The sequence below is a fragment of the Desmodus rotundus genome, chromosome 6 (assembly GCF_022682495.2).
Source record: "Desmodus rotundus isolate HL8 chromosome 6, HLdesRot8A.1, whole genome shotgun sequence".
In the NCBI taxonomy this organism is placed as follows: domain Eukaryota; kingdom Metazoa; phylum Chordata; class Mammalia; order Chiroptera; family Phyllostomidae; genus Desmodus; species Desmodus rotundus.
In genome coordinates this window covers 78,674,019-78,689,852 of record NC_071392.1, presented here as the reverse complement: position 1 = coordinate 78,689,852, position 15,834 = coordinate 78,674,019, and positions in this window count along the sequence as shown.

Here is a 15,834-nt window from a genome sequence, read left to right as displayed (position 1 = left end):
ACATCCCAGATTAGAGTGTACCGCCACACTGTGCTGTCCATCCTGAGTTTCGCAGTTAATGGTGAGGAGGGAGGTTCCCCAAAGCAGGAACGTGTGGTAGGAAGAATTAGCTGGAATTTAGTTGGGACTGGGTAGTGGTTAAAGAACCAAGGCAGAAGCAGCTAACCAAGATTGAGGTGATGGGAGTTGGGATTAAGTGAGGGGCTGGCCCCTCAGTGATTCTGAAGGGGTGTGGGGTGGCCTGCAGGTCTCTCCATGCTCGTTATGAATGTCTAAGATACGGAAAGACTGGACAGACACTTTCCCAGTATGACACGGTGTGGACCCAAGGCTCCCACTCCACAGGGGGCTGACAGACTGTATCCGAATTGTGACCCTGAGCTCACATCGGTGCCCTAATCTGAGACAGAAAACAGGAGTGATTCAAGATTGGGAAAGCAAGAATTTGGAGTGATGGTTAAAGAAACAAGGGGAGAAGGGAGCAAGATAGAGGAAGAGGAGACACCAGGAACGGACTTCTAGATAATAAAGGCTCTTGCACAGAAGAGTGAGCAGGATAATGACAATAATGACCAGAATTGAGTCTGTGCTATGAGATCACATCTGTTTCCATTTCTATTCACTACTAGATAATGAATATAGGCTTGTTTTATCGTCAGTATAACCGTTCAAAATTCAATTTAATAAGTGCTACTTAAGGCCTGCTATGTACCACAGACCGGGCTGGGCTCCTGGGAGTAGAGGTTGGTGCGGGAGTGGAGAGAACTATATTAAACAGTCTCCACTCTAGATGACATTACATGCTTTTGGGTCTAGTTTACAACATTTTAAGAAACCTCCAAGTGTTTTTAATAACAAGTATAGTGGAATCTAGAAGTTGTGTGTGTATGTTCACTGTGGTAAAATATAAAACATAGGGGAACCAAGATGGCGGCGTAGGTAGACACACTGCGCCTCCTCGCACAACCAGAACTGACAGAGAATCGAACAGCAAGGGGGACTGACACCAAGGAAACAGAAAATAATCATTCATCCAGACTGGTAGGAGGGGCAGAGACGGGCACCGGGGTGGAGAGGACTCTCGTGGCTGTGGCGGGACTGAGACTGGCGGAGTGTGGGACAAATGGCGCAGGCAGTCCGAGCACTAGCAGACCCTGCGGCCCCACATTTGCACAGATAAACCCAGAGGGCCGGACTCAGGGTGGCGGAGAGTGGGGCAGGCAGAGTGGCGGGTAGCACCTTGCGGCACCACATTCGCCCACAGATAAACCAGACGAACGGCGGGCAGCGAAGCAGATCGTTGGGCAACCCAGGGCTCCAGCTCAGGGAAATAAAGCCTCAAACCTCTGATTGAAAGCGCCCCTGGGGGTTGGGGCGGCAGCAGGAGAGACTCCCAGCCTCACAGGAGAGGTTGTTGGAGAGACCCACAGGGGCCTAGAGTGTGCACAGGCCCACTTACTCGGGAACCAGCACCAGAGTGGCCCAGTTTGATTGTGGGTATCGGAGTGGAAGATTGAAATCCGGAGGAGAGTGAGGTGGGCGCCATTGCTCCCACTCTGCCCCTCCCCCACGTACAGCGTCACAGCGCAGCGACCAGCATTACCCCGCCCCGGTGAACACCTAAGGCTCCGCCCCTTAAAGTAACAGACGCGCCAAGACAAACAAACAAACAAAAAATGGCCCAAATGACAGAACTCTTCAAAGCTCCTGAAAAAATACAACTAAGCGACGAAGAGATAGCCAACCTATCGGATGCACAGTTCAAAGCACTGGTTATCAATATGCTCACAGACTTGGTTGAATCTGTTCGAAAAACAGATGAAAAAATGAAGCCTATGCTAAGAGAAACAAAGGAAAATGTACAGGGAACCAATAGTGATGAGAAGGAAACTGGGACTCAAATCAATGGTATGGACCAGAAGGAAGAAGCAAACATCCAACCAGAAAAGAATGAAGAAACAAGAACTTGGAAAAATGAGGAGAGGCTTAGGAACCTCCAGGACACCTTGAAACATTCCAACATCTGAATTATAGGGGTGCCAGAAGGAGAAGAGGAAGAACAAAAAATTGAAAACTTATTTGAACAAATAATGGAGAACATCCCCGATCTGGCAAAGGAAATAGACTTCCAGGAAGTCCAGGAAGCTCAGAGAGTCCCAAAGAAGCTGGACCCAAGGAGGAACACACCAAGGCACATCATAATTACATTACCCAAGATTAAACGCAAGGACCTACATCCAAGATTACTGTATCCAGCAAAGCTATCATTTAGAATGGAAGGGAAGATAAAGTGCTTCTCAGATAAGGTCAAGTTAAAGAAGCTCATCATCACCAAGCCCTTATTATATGAAATGTTAAAGGGAGTTACCTAAGAAAAAGAAGATCAAAAATAGGAACAGTAAAAATGACAGCAAACTCACAGTTATTAACGACCACACCTAAAACAAAAACGAGAGCAAACTAGGCAAACAACTAGAACATGAGGGTGGTCAATAAGGGAGTGGGAGGGGGAGAGGGGGGTAAAGGTACAGAGAATAAGTAGCATAGATGATAGGTGGAAAATAGACAGGGGGAGGGTAAAAATAGTGTAGGAAATGTAGAAGCCAAAGAACTTATAAGTATGACCCATGGACATGAACTATGGCGGGGGAATGTGGGAGGGAGAGGGGTGGGCAGGATGGAGTGGAGTGGGGGGGGAAATGGGACAACTGTAATAGCATAATCAATAAATATATTTTAAAAAATATCAGAAAAAAATATAAAACATAACATAAAAGTTTATCACTGTAACCACTTTTAAGTGTATAATCAAGTGGCATTAAGTATTGGGCTGGCCAAAAAGTTAGTTTGGTTTTTTCCATAAGAGGGCTCTAGTAGTGCTCAGTTGTCTTTAACTTTGCTTGGAAACAATTTTGTTAAATTGTATTATGACAGCTGTCATGTCAGTGTGCATTTAAAAAAACATCAAAATTGGTGAATTTTTGTGTAGCCATTTTAATTGAAGATGGAAGAAAACAAGCAACATTTTGGCCCATTATGCTTTATTATTCCAAGAAAAGTAAAAATGCAACTGAAACCCCCCAAAAGATGTGTGCAGTGTATGGAGAAGGGGCTGTGACTAATGGAACGTGTCAAAAGTGGTTTGCGAAGTTTCATGCTGAAGATTTCTCGCTGGACTCTGCTGCATGGTCAGGGAGACCAGTCGAAGTTGATAGCAATCAAATCGAAACATTAATTGAGAACAATCAGTGTTAGATCATGCAGGACATTGCCGGCATACTCAAAATATCCAAATCAATAAAGTTATTGGTGCAAATGAAAAATATGTCTTTTATTTTAACACTAAACGGACTTGTTGGCCAGGCCACTATTGGGGAACCGTGATGGTTTATGACAGTGTGTCTGGGTGTGGTGGTGACGTCTGGCTTCCTCTCCCGCAATGAGTCAGTCTTTTCTCATTGATGCAACTCCCGGGGAGAGGATGGATTACAACTGGATTCCTCCTGGAGGCTCTGTCTTTAGGCAGATGAGGGGAGCTCAGAGAAAGCTTTCCCCTGCATTTACTGTTTTTCAAGTACCTACAGCTCAAAATAATCAATATACCGAAGCAGCATATTTTGGGGCGGCACGTTCTGCTATTCTCCAGTATTTCTCTACCAGCTCCCAACAGTCATTGTTTGAGGGCTGTCCCAGGGGTGAATAAAAAAATAGATACCATGGAAAACTGCATTTAAATTCATACAAGAAGTTAGAGAGTCAGACCAAAATGCTGCAGGGACTTGAAAACATAATGAGCAGTTAGTATTTTATCTTGAAATTAAGAATTTTATCCAAGAATTTACCCTTGAATCACTGGAGAGCATTTTCAGCATGAAATGAAAGTATTTTCTGCCTGGGAATGTTATCTGGCACATGTTTTCTAGCTGCCGTGTGAAGAATAAATTGTAGGAAAGCAATAGGTGAAACAGAGAAACCAGTTAGAAGCTGTTTTCAATTATTAACTGGGGCAAGAAAGGACGGGAACTCGGACTAAAGTGGTGGCACCAGAAGTTGAGAGAAGAGGTGTGATTCAAGGTCATCAACAGTATGTAAGTTAGGAGTGAGAGTCAAATCAGGGGCAACTCAGGCTTTTGCCTTGAAAAGCTGGGCTAACTGGCAGGCCTGTTGCTGATTCCGCAAAGGCTAGGGAGGCACACGTTTGGGGGCAGAAATCAGGAATTCCGTTTTGAACATGTTATGCTTGGGATGCTAGTGAGACATATGAGTGAAGCTGTTAAGTAGACAGTTGGAGATACAGTCTAGATTTTTAAAGAAGTCTGGCTTGAGATATGCACTTAGTCCTTTATAGCATCCATTTAGGTGTCAAATATAGAGATAACATTTAAAGCCGTGAGATGAAACTTGCGGTTTTAAAATAGTTGCAGAAGACATTTCTACCCCTGTGCCAGGTACCCTCTGTTGTCCCTCCAGACCCACTCTCCTCCTCTTTCTGCCCTTCTCTGTGCCTCAAGCAGATTGATCTGTGTGTACAAGCCATCAGTGGGCTCCCCTGCCCTGGGGCTCCTGGTTGAGTTCCACCAGTGAGGTACCCTTGTCCACTCCCAGGAGTTGAGAGAGAAGAAAGATGATGAGGTCCTTCAGTTGCTGTGTTTCGGGGGCATGTCAACCAAAGGTCGCTGCTACTCCCTCTGCTTCTTCCACTTAACACTCTTCTGCATCCCGGTTACCTCTCCCTCCCTCTGCCTCAGGCTGGGGGCTGGGGTGAGTAACAGCAGCTCTGCCACAGCCCCTGGCTCTGCAGTATCCCCTGTGGTTCCTTACATTGGCTCAAGCCTTTGTAAATAAGCCATTTATTGAACCTTCCCCAATTATGCTGAGTTTCGTGTGCCATGTGTTCCCTTTTGGAACTCTGAATAATGATATGCCCCCTTTCTCCTCTTAAAAGTCATCCCCCCAAACAATAATGAGAACAATGAACAGAAGTACAAACTCCATATTGTTATGTAAAACCCTAAGTCATACCACACAAAGATGGAAAAGTGGGTGAGGAATGAGAAGTGATTCGGCAAAGCTTAGGAAAGTCAAGAATTGGAAGCACCCGGTTCTTTGGAAAACAGGGATGAGGCAGATAAAAACAGGAAGATTCGTTAAAAGGTTGTATAGCAATATGTATATCCCCACCTCTGCTTCAAATCCAGGACAGCTACTATCACCCACTCCTGCAGGAGAGAAGATTTTTAGTTTCTGGAGAAATGAAACCAAGGAGGGCCTCCACTGGAGCAGGAAGGTGGAGGTTCCAAGAGGGATAGCTTCAGGAAATAAGAAGCAGAAAGGATCGATTTCCCAATGAGTTTGACTATGGAGAAAGTTCTCTGCAGTGACATTTTACACTTCCCTATGACTGCATTGAAAATCTTAACTATTCTTTCAAAGAATATTAAGCAAGTGACAAAATGCATATTTTTGAACTCCAGGTAGAACAAAAATTTTCACAAGAAAATAAATGTGATTATAGCACATCAGTTGGTTCAACAGTGAGAAAAATGTATCTATTTGTTTTACTGAAAACAGATTTGCCATGGTACTATGTGGGGAAGAAGTGAAATATCTATTAGCCTAAAATGCACATACGTGATGGCCCAGAAATTCCACTTAAAATAATTTATTCTGTATATTTGCACATATTCAAGGACAATTATGATAATGCTATTTGAAACAGCAAAAGGTTAAACACCACCTAAAGCAGCGATTTTCAACCTGTGCACTGCAAAAAATTTTAAAACCTGCAGTTCCTGCCCTGGCCAGATAGCTCGGCTGGGCGGAGCATCACCCCCATATGCCAAGGGGGTGAGTTTGATCTCCAGTCAGGGCACAGACAAGAAGCAACCAATGAGCGCATAAATAAGTAGAACAAATTGACCTTTCTCTCTCTCTCTCAAAAAGCAATTAAAAAATTTAGCACTAGAAAAAACAGGCACTACCTGACTATTTAGTCAGGGACACTGACCTCTTTTACCTTTAACCATCAAATAAAAAAATGACAACAGCCAACACCACAATAGCCATCCGGTGTGAATGAATCAAAATTATACCTATTTTTTTTGTCAGATAGGCAAAAAGTATACATTTTTTTGGTGTGCTACAGAATTTGAGTGATTGATTGGTTTATTTGTACCGTGAGATAAAAGAGATTGAAAATCACTGACTTAAAGGAGAGTTAGAGTCAAACCAATAGTATTCCAAACAATGGATTACCATTCAACCATCGGAAAGAATGAGGCAACCCCGTATGTGCTGACACCGAAAAAAACTCCAACATGTATTAAGTGAAAAAAGCAAGACTCCAAGTATTATGGAAAGTTATGCAAAAGTGTGTTTGCGTTCATACATGTCTGGAATGTCTCCAGAAGGAAATACAAGATGTCAGTAACATTGGTTGCCCTGAGCTGGGGATGGTGCGGGAGGGAGGTGGATTGGGATGGGGTAAGACAGTGTCGTGTGTTTTTGTTGTAAAAGCCTGTGGCACCGTCGGACTTTCTAAAGTCTGCATGTACGTGGTCGATCTTCCTCAGATGGACACTCAAAGGCTCTCTGACAGTCGCGCATGGGCACGCACAGAGCAGCAGAGACTGAGTCACCTAACGCACAGGTTCCCAGCTGAACTCTAACAGGGCTGCCTGTGCCTTCAGTTCTCATGTTCAAACGAAGTAACCTTTATGCAGCCCACGTGGTGCCGTGTGTGTTGCATCTGTATACTTTGTGTTGGTGACTTCAATGTATGAAATGGCCCTCAAGCATAGTGCACATGTGTAACTATTTCTACTGGATCAGTTTACATAGAAGTGGAATTTCTGCCCTGGCTGGTGCAGCTCAGTGGATTGAGTGCCGGCCTGGGAACCAAGGGGTCATGCAGTTCGATTCTCAGTCAGGGCACATGCCTGGGATGAGGGCCAGGTCCTCAGTGGGGGACCTGTAAGAGACGACCACACATTGATGTTTCTCTCCCTCTCTTTCTCCTTCCCTTCCCCTCTCTCTAAAAATAAATGAATAAAACCTTTTAAAAAAAGAAGTAGAATTTGTGTGTCGAAAGAAATGAAAATTAAAAGTTTAGAAAGGTATCTCCAAATTTTGTTTCTAAAATGTACCTTTCCTGCCTCAGTGGGTGGAAACATTGATTGCCCTCAACAATATTGGAGGTTATCAGTCTTTTAAATGTTTACTAGTGTGATGGGGGAAATGATGCTATCTCATTTTTTTAAACTTTAAAAATTGCGCATAGTATTCATATGGAAAACTGCATTAAGTGTATAATTCAATGAGTTTTAAAAATTAAATGCGAGCCTGTGACTCAGCACCCAGGTCGAGCTCCCCGAATCTCCCCCCTCGTCATGCTCTGTCCCATCACTACCCCCCTCTGGGGCTGCACTGTTAAGAGCATAGACTCAGCCTGTTCTGGTGCTTTATATGAATGAAATCATATAATATACACTACTTTGTGAATTGACATAATGGTTGTGGAAAACTCATTGCTCTCTCTTATTGTTATTTAAATTTGTACTTTGTTGCTCTTAGGTAGAATAGTATTTCGTTTATAAACAGATAACAGGTCTCTTTGTAACATTAAATGTCCTCATTTAGAAACATAGCAAGTCTCTTGACTTATTTTATTACTCTATTTTTCTTCTTATAGATACTGCACATTTACTAGATTGCCTTTTAAGTAATTTATCATTTTAATTGCTAATTAGGAAAGGTATCCTTTTTATTTCTATTACTTATTACTATTATTATTATTATTGGATTTTAAGACAAAATTTGATTTTTTAATATTATCTTCAGATTTGTCCACATTTCTAAATTTTCTTCATCAACACTAATAGTTTTAGGTAATTATCTTGAACTTTCTAGTTAAACAGTAATTTGTAAAAGGATGTAGAAGGACATTTTTGTTACTTCCCCCCCAATATTTGTGACTTATTTTTTTCTCTTCCAGCTCAAAGCTCCAGCAAAATGTCTGTTGCGTAGGGAGCTGAGGCAGACACCACTTCCACCCCCTGATGTCAGTGGAAACGCTTCCAAAGTTCCACTCGGAGCTCCACGCCTTCTCCGAATTCATGGCTGAGTATGTGGCAGATACCATTTATCAAGCGCAGGGTGGTTTTTTTTGTTTCCTATTTTAGCATGAGGTAATCAAAAGTAGGAATTGAATTTGAACAGATTTTTAAAGCATTTATCAAGGTTAATGTCTCCATTTATGAATGTAGAAAATTACATGAAAAGATTTTCTAACACAGAAATATCTTTATAATCATGGGAGTAAATGATCGTTGGCTATGGTGAGGGTTTATGAGAATACATATGTATCTCTTGATTTTTATAATACTATTGTTTAGAATTTCATATGTATTTATAGCCATATAAAGTTTTTTTTTCAGTTATGACTATATAGCAAATAGGGATGCTTTTCATCTTTTTCTATTCTGGAATAATTTACATAAGAATTATCTGTTTCTTGAAAGTTTGATCGAACTTGTCTATAAATTGTCTGGAATGAGCCCTTTAAAGGATAGATCTTTGATTACCTATTCAATTACTTTTATAGTTACTGAAACATTTGGTTTTCTACCTCTTATTTTTCCTTAAGTCAATATGGGAATTTACATTTTTCTGAAAAGTCATTCATTTCTTTTATATTTTCAAACATAATGGTATAAAATTTACATAACCTTTTGTAATTTAAAAAAGCTACTGTTAGACCTGGCTGGTGTGGCTCAGTGGATCCAGGGCTGGCCTGTGAACCAAAGGGTCGCCGGTTCAATTCCCAGTCTAGGGCACATGCCTGGGTTGTGGGCCAGGTTCCCAGTAGGGGGTGCACAAGAGGCAGCCACACATTGATGTTTCCCTTTCTTTCTCACTCCCTTCCCTTCTCTTAAAAAAAAGAAAAAGCTACTACTAGACTTTTAGTTTGTTCACTTTCTCTTTTTTAAGTTTTTTGTCTTTGTAAAAATTAATTTACTATTTTTAATTTTTTGCCCAAAATTAACTTACTATTCTTTAAAAATAATTCACATTTGTTTCTATTGATAAAATCTACTATATTTATATTCTGTTTCATCAACTTCTGCTTTTACTTTTATAATACTTTACTTTTGTGTTCTTTTCAAAGATTTCTTGTGATGAGTGGCTAATTAATTTTTTTATTGAATTTTTAAATTTTCTAATAAATATATTTAAGGCTATACATTTTCCTTGTCCAGACCCACAGGTTATGATGTGTGTGTGGGGGGTGGTGAGAGGGTGGGTATTGTGGCCATTCGTTTCTCAGTAATTTGTAACTTCTGCATCCATTTCCTTTTTAAGCCAAAAATTATTAGAAGTGTGTTTGAAATGTTATATTTTAGGGGGACTTGAATTTCTTTTTTAACCCAAGAAAAGGCAGGACAATGCTAATATGCTGAACATTACTGACTGCATTTAAAAATAGTTATGATGGTCAATTTTATGTTATGTATGTTTTACCACAATTGTTTAAGTATTTAATGCAATAAAAAAAGATAAGTAGGTTTCTGGGTGGCCTCAATGTAACCACAAGGATCTTTAAAATTGGCGGGGGGGCAGAAGTCAAGAGAGATGGCAGCGTTGGAAGGACTTGGCCCGTCCTTGCTTACTTTGAAGATGGAAGGGAGCTGAGGGAGGCAGCAGCCTGCAGAAAGTGGAAAAGGCAAGGAGACAGACTCTCCCCTCCAGCCTCTGCAAGGAAAAGCACCCCCGCCAATACCTGGAGCTCAGCCAGACCTATTTTGGAATTCAGGCCTCCAGAACTGAAAGATTAAATAGATTTGTATTTTCAACATATATGAGCAGTTTTAACAAATCCATTTGAGCAGATTTGAAGAGCGGCTATACTAATGCTAATTTTAATAAACTTTTATTAGTAACAGTTAATTAAGCCCTGAAGTTCACATGAGATGCAGCATTAGTTTTAGCCCCTTTCTATATTTGATATGAAAGCAATCGAGGCACAGTGACACATATGGCCTGACACATAAGCCATAGGGAAATTCTCCGGATAAGATACGCGAAGCCTTTTGTCCTCTTGCCATCTTTCTGCACAAACATGGTGCAGACACCACCGTCAAGCTTTTCAATGAGAAAATGGAAGCAGAAGGAAGTTAAGCTCCTCGACTTCCAGGCACTCAGTGGTAGGTGCAGGAGCAGAACCTGCTAGATCAGGGCTGTTCCACTGTCCTAGCCGAATTCTCTCCAGAACCCACTCCACACAGCCAGTATCAATACGCAAACCCCCCGGGACCCAGGCCCGGTGCGGCCCAAAGAGTCAGCGAGAGCCTGGAAAACATCAACCAGAAACGCGAATAAAACTTGCACCTGTGGTGATTTGGATGGCAGTGAGAACGTAAGCTCAGCAGAGAGAGAGAAAGGACACAGCTCAGCATCCTCTTTACCCTCACCTGGGCTTAAGGGAATTTCATTCCTGGAAATGTGTACAGAGCCTTTGCCACTGTGTCCCCAATGTGTGCTACCTGCTTATCCTTTGAACTTTATATTGCATTAGAAGAGCTAACATTTGCTTGTTTGGAAGGAGGCTGAGTCTCTTCTCCCGGCGTCTTCCTGGCTATTTGAGAAAGGTCTGAGAATAAGAATGATTCCTTTAATAAATGGAGACAGAGCCTTATCTTGCCAACATTTTCATCCATCTTCCATTTTACTATGTTTAAAAACAGAACTCAAAGTGATTTTTAGGTTTGGTACAACTCCTCTGACCTATGAGTCTCCAAGTTCATAGATATAAGCACAGGACTTTCTGGCCTGTCAAATGGGGAAACTGAGGCAGGGATTGGGAGAGTGGTGAAGTGAAAGTTACTCATGATTAGAAAAAGTAGAATTTGAAATCCTGTGATGCATAATGAGTTGACGAGAAACTCAACCAGGGGGTTTCCGATTTTCCTCTCTCTTCCCTCAATAATTGCTCAGCATCGTAGAATAATTACCTCCTAGGCTTCATTTACAACTCTCTACAAGTTAGAAAATGAAGATGAAGGTGAACTCCACGTGTTTAAAACAGAAACAATACTTTTTCTCTTCCCTGCCTCCCCACCTCAAATTATCCAAATAGTTTCTGTAGCCCTTGAATCCTGTAAAAAAAAAAAACCTTAAAATTCTCCTTAAAATGTTTACATTTTGGGTGTTAAAATGCTATTCCATATGTGAATTCTTAGGGCAAAAATATTTGCACACAATTTTTTCTAGAACTTTTACAATGTGTAATCTTTACAAACTACTTTCTTACGTAATCTTCTTCGGAAAGCATTTTACTTAGGTAGGCAGTTTATCAAAGTTGTAAGCTGTTAAGAAGTTAGTAAGGAAAATCATTTATGTGCAAAATAAAATATTGATCAAATGGTTATAGCTTGAAGAGAGCTCTCACATAGAAGCAAATAAAATGCAAAGGTGTAAAGGCGCTCAAGTGAAAAGAGATCTAGAAATAGAATTAATTACCAAGAGGTGTCTTTTTTTTTAATGAAGGGCTGAAATGCCTTACCTCATCATAATCTCCTCCTTTTCCTGCTCCATGGAAAGATCAATAAAAACACCTGAAACTTATAAGGAGCTACTTCTCAGAAGCTGTGAGAAAGGGGGGTCATTGAAATGATTCTTCAAGCTACCGCAATAGCCGGTAGATGATGGAAGCCATGGAAACAACCATTCACCCCATGGCAGAAAAGCCATGGGCACAAACCACTTACATATGGTATGGCTTTGAAGTGAGGATTAAAGAGAAATTACAAAGACATTTAAAAATCAAATCTTGGAAAAATAGACTATGCTATGAATGGTCACGTTTAGGATTTGTAAGAAATGAACTGAGTTTTGCCATATAGTTTTCCTTTCTCTTCCCCCAACTATGGCCCATAGATTAGTATAACTGAGGCAAAGGGCAGTAGAGATGGAATGCCACTGTTCACCAGTATGCAAGCATTTTCTGTGCTACCTGAATATACCATGAGACCATATTCCCCCTTCCACTTTACCCTTGGGTGTGACCTCGTGATTGAATTCAGCCCTGGGCTTATTATGGTGACTGCTACAATAGCCTGTAGAAACTCTCATGATATCCACATATAAATATAGAAAATAAATATATATTTATAAATATATAATATAACATTTATAACAGATAATTATAATATAATACATAATTAATATAATTGCAATTATATTATTATAATTATATTAATTATATAGTTATAATTATTGATCATAAAATTAATCAATTTTATGATTATATAATAATTATACTTTTGAAATTATTAATATGACAGGATTATATTTAATATTTATATATAAATATATAATATTCATATATATTCAAATATATGGATATATAAATATATATATATGTGTTTGTGTGTGTGTATCTCACATTCTCCATCTTCCTTACTTTATTTTATTTTATTTTTTAAATTTATTCTTTGGTCTAGAGACAGGGTTTTCCACAGAGGACTCCAAGTACTTAGAACATGACAGAAACATGACATGTGAGGAGTCTGGGTCCCTGAATCTGCACAGGAAGCTGCCAATCCATTTGGATGGGTACATCTGAGCAAGAAATGAGCCCTTTATGTGGTAAGTGTCTGGGGTTTGGAGGCTGTGGGGACAGATGGGCTACCTTGATTACTACAGTGCGTGTTACAATGACAGATTCCTTGTCCATTCCAAGACACATTGAATTAGAAGCTCTTGGAATAGGATCCAGGAATCTGAAATTCCTAACAAGTTCTTCAAGTGATTCCACCCACATTGAAGTTTGAGAACTGTTTTATACTTTGATCTCTTTAAAAGTTATACATATATTTCAAAATGAAAACTTTCTTAGGTTAAAGTGTTCAAAGTGTTTTAAACCTGTAGTATAGAACAATGCATTTGAAACAACGTCAGTCTTGTTTTCAATGTCACACTCAGTTTAAACTGTGTAGGTCAGAGTATGCAACATTTATTCAACAAATATGCATTAAGCACCCACTATGTGCCAGGAACTATATTAGATGCTGGAGATACCTGGTCAGCAATATAGTCCCATTGCCTGCTCCCACAGAGGCTCTTATGGATAAAAATAGTATGTTGTATAAGTGGAGACACCTTTAGGAGGAAGTATTAAAAAAACATTTAACCCAGGTGTGGTGGATTCAAGGCGGACATCTCAACTTGATGAATAGGAACTAGCCTGATGGAAGGGAAGAGGAAACAGGGAGGGTCAAATGTCAGTCAAGTAGGCAAACAGCATGCACTAAGGTCAAAATGTGAGAGAGAACACGCAACGTAAGGGGAAGGATGGGCGTGACGAGAGCTGGGGCTAGAGAACTAAATACGGCCAAGTCAACGAGGGTGACAGAAATCAACTTAAGGAACTTGGAAATTACCTTCAGGGGAAGCAGGTGCCACTAAAGGGGTGTAAATGAAAATGCACTTTGTCAGATTTGCTTGTAAAAATTCCTCCAGCTATGTTGAGGAGAATGGATTAGATGGGCTAAGGCTGTGGGAAACCAGTTTAAAAAACTGGTTTGTATATGTTGCAGAATTCCAGGTGATAAGTTAAATCATTAATTTGTTAATTCAACTAACTTTTATTGAGCCCCATGTTAGGGTCTTGAGATACATTGGTGACAAGGTAGACATGATTTCTGCCCTCACAAACTTTAAAACTAGGAGGGGGCACCAGGGGAGGAAGGGAAGGAAGGAGAGGGAGAAGGAAAGGGTGAGGAAGAGGAAGAAGATTCGGAGAGAGAGAGGGACAGAGAAGACAGAGAGAGAAGGGGAGATTGAATATAAAAAGATGATAGTGGCCCAGTGTCAGGGAAATGGAGTCAGTCAGGCTCCCTCACTGGTGGAGAAGCAATATTCCCATAACCTTGAGAACGGGTCTGCATGCACAGAATCATAGTTTGTTATATAATATCTTGGCATCCTGCCAGCTTTGAGTACAATTAGTATATAAGGAAGTTGGGACTTCCCACATCTCCATGCTTGGCTTGCAGCGTGTGTGGACTGCCCCACCCTTGAATAAAAGCATGTCAGGCATTTCCACGGCTCCGCACATTTTCTCCTGTCTGCCTGAATCGTGAGTGAAAATGCCCAGCCGTGAGAGGCTGCAAGCCACCTGGAATAGCCACAGTAAGGTTGGAGGGAAGTACTGTTCTGGTGACTGATGACATGTGGGAGTGGAGGAAGTAGTACAAGATGATGCTCTGGTTTCTGGCTGAATAAATGGCACCACCATTCATTGAAATAAAGACAGGAATAAGACTAGGTTGAAAGATTCAATTTTGGAGTTATACTACCTGATTTGAAGACTTTTATAAATATAAGTAATCAAGATAGTGTGGTATTGGCATATAGACAGAAAAATAGATCAATGGAACAAATTTAGAGAGTCCAGAAATAGATGCATACATATATGGTCAAGATTTCCAACAAAGGCACAAAAGCAATACAACAAAGTAAAGAGAGTCTTTTCAACAAACAATTCTGTAATAATTGGACAGCTACATGTCAAAAAAAACTTTGATCCATAGCTTATACCATATAATTAAATCAGAATTGATTTTAGATATAACTATAAAACCTAAAACTATAAAACTTCTAGAAGAAAATGTCTATAAGCTTAAACAAAGATTTCTCAGCTACAATACTAAAAATGCAAACCATTAAAGAAAAAGTAGATATATCGGGTTTCATTAAAATAAAAAAACTTTGAAAGAGAAAACTTCATTAAAATCAATTACTTTATTAAAAGAATAAAAAGACATGCTATAGACTGGGATAAAATATTTCAAAATCATGTATCTGGTTAAAAAACACCCTTTAGATCCAGAATGTATAAAGAATTATCAAAATTCAATAATAAGAAAAGAAACAATTACATTAAAAATATTTGAGAAGTTAATTTGCCAAAGAAGATATATAGATAACAAATACATGAAAAAAATGCTCAACATCATTAGTCACCAAGGAAATGCAAATTAAAACCTCAAGGAGATGCTGCTGGACGCCCTTGGGATGGCTAAATTTACAAGTCTGAGTGTACCGAGTGCTGGAGAAGATGTGGGGCAATGGGCACTCGCTGCACTACATGCACTGCCGGTGGGGATGGGAAGTGCGACAACCACTTCGGAAACCAGTTTGGCAGTTCCTCAAAAAGTTAAACATACACCTACCCTATGACCCAGCCATTGACTTGTAGGAATTTACTGGAAAAATGAAAACTTATACATAAAGACTTGTATACAAATACACACCACACGTGTATATATATCAGATTTATTTCTAATAGCCCCAAACTAGAAACCACCTAAATGTTCATCAACAGGGGAATGATTAAACAAATTATAGTTATATCTATACACGGCAACAAGAATTAGCTAAACTGATACGTGTGATAACATAGATGAATCTGCAAATTATAACTGGAAAAAGTCATTAAATGTCCTGGCTGGGTGACTCAGTTGGCTGGAGTGTCATCCCATGCACCAAAAGGTCACGGGCTCAATTTCTGGTCAGGGCACATACACAGTTTGCAGATTCTATCCCCAGTCAGGGCACATATAGAAAGCAGCTGATCAATGTTTCTTTCTGACACCAATGTTTTTCTCTATCTTTTTATCTCTTCCCCTTCCTCTTTTTAGAAAATCAATATTGTTTAAAAATATATTCTCAGATGAGGATTTTAAACAAATCATTAAAAAGAGTAAATGCTATATGATATTATTTATTAAAAATTCTAAAAAATCCAAATGAGTCTTTAGTGACAGAAAGCAG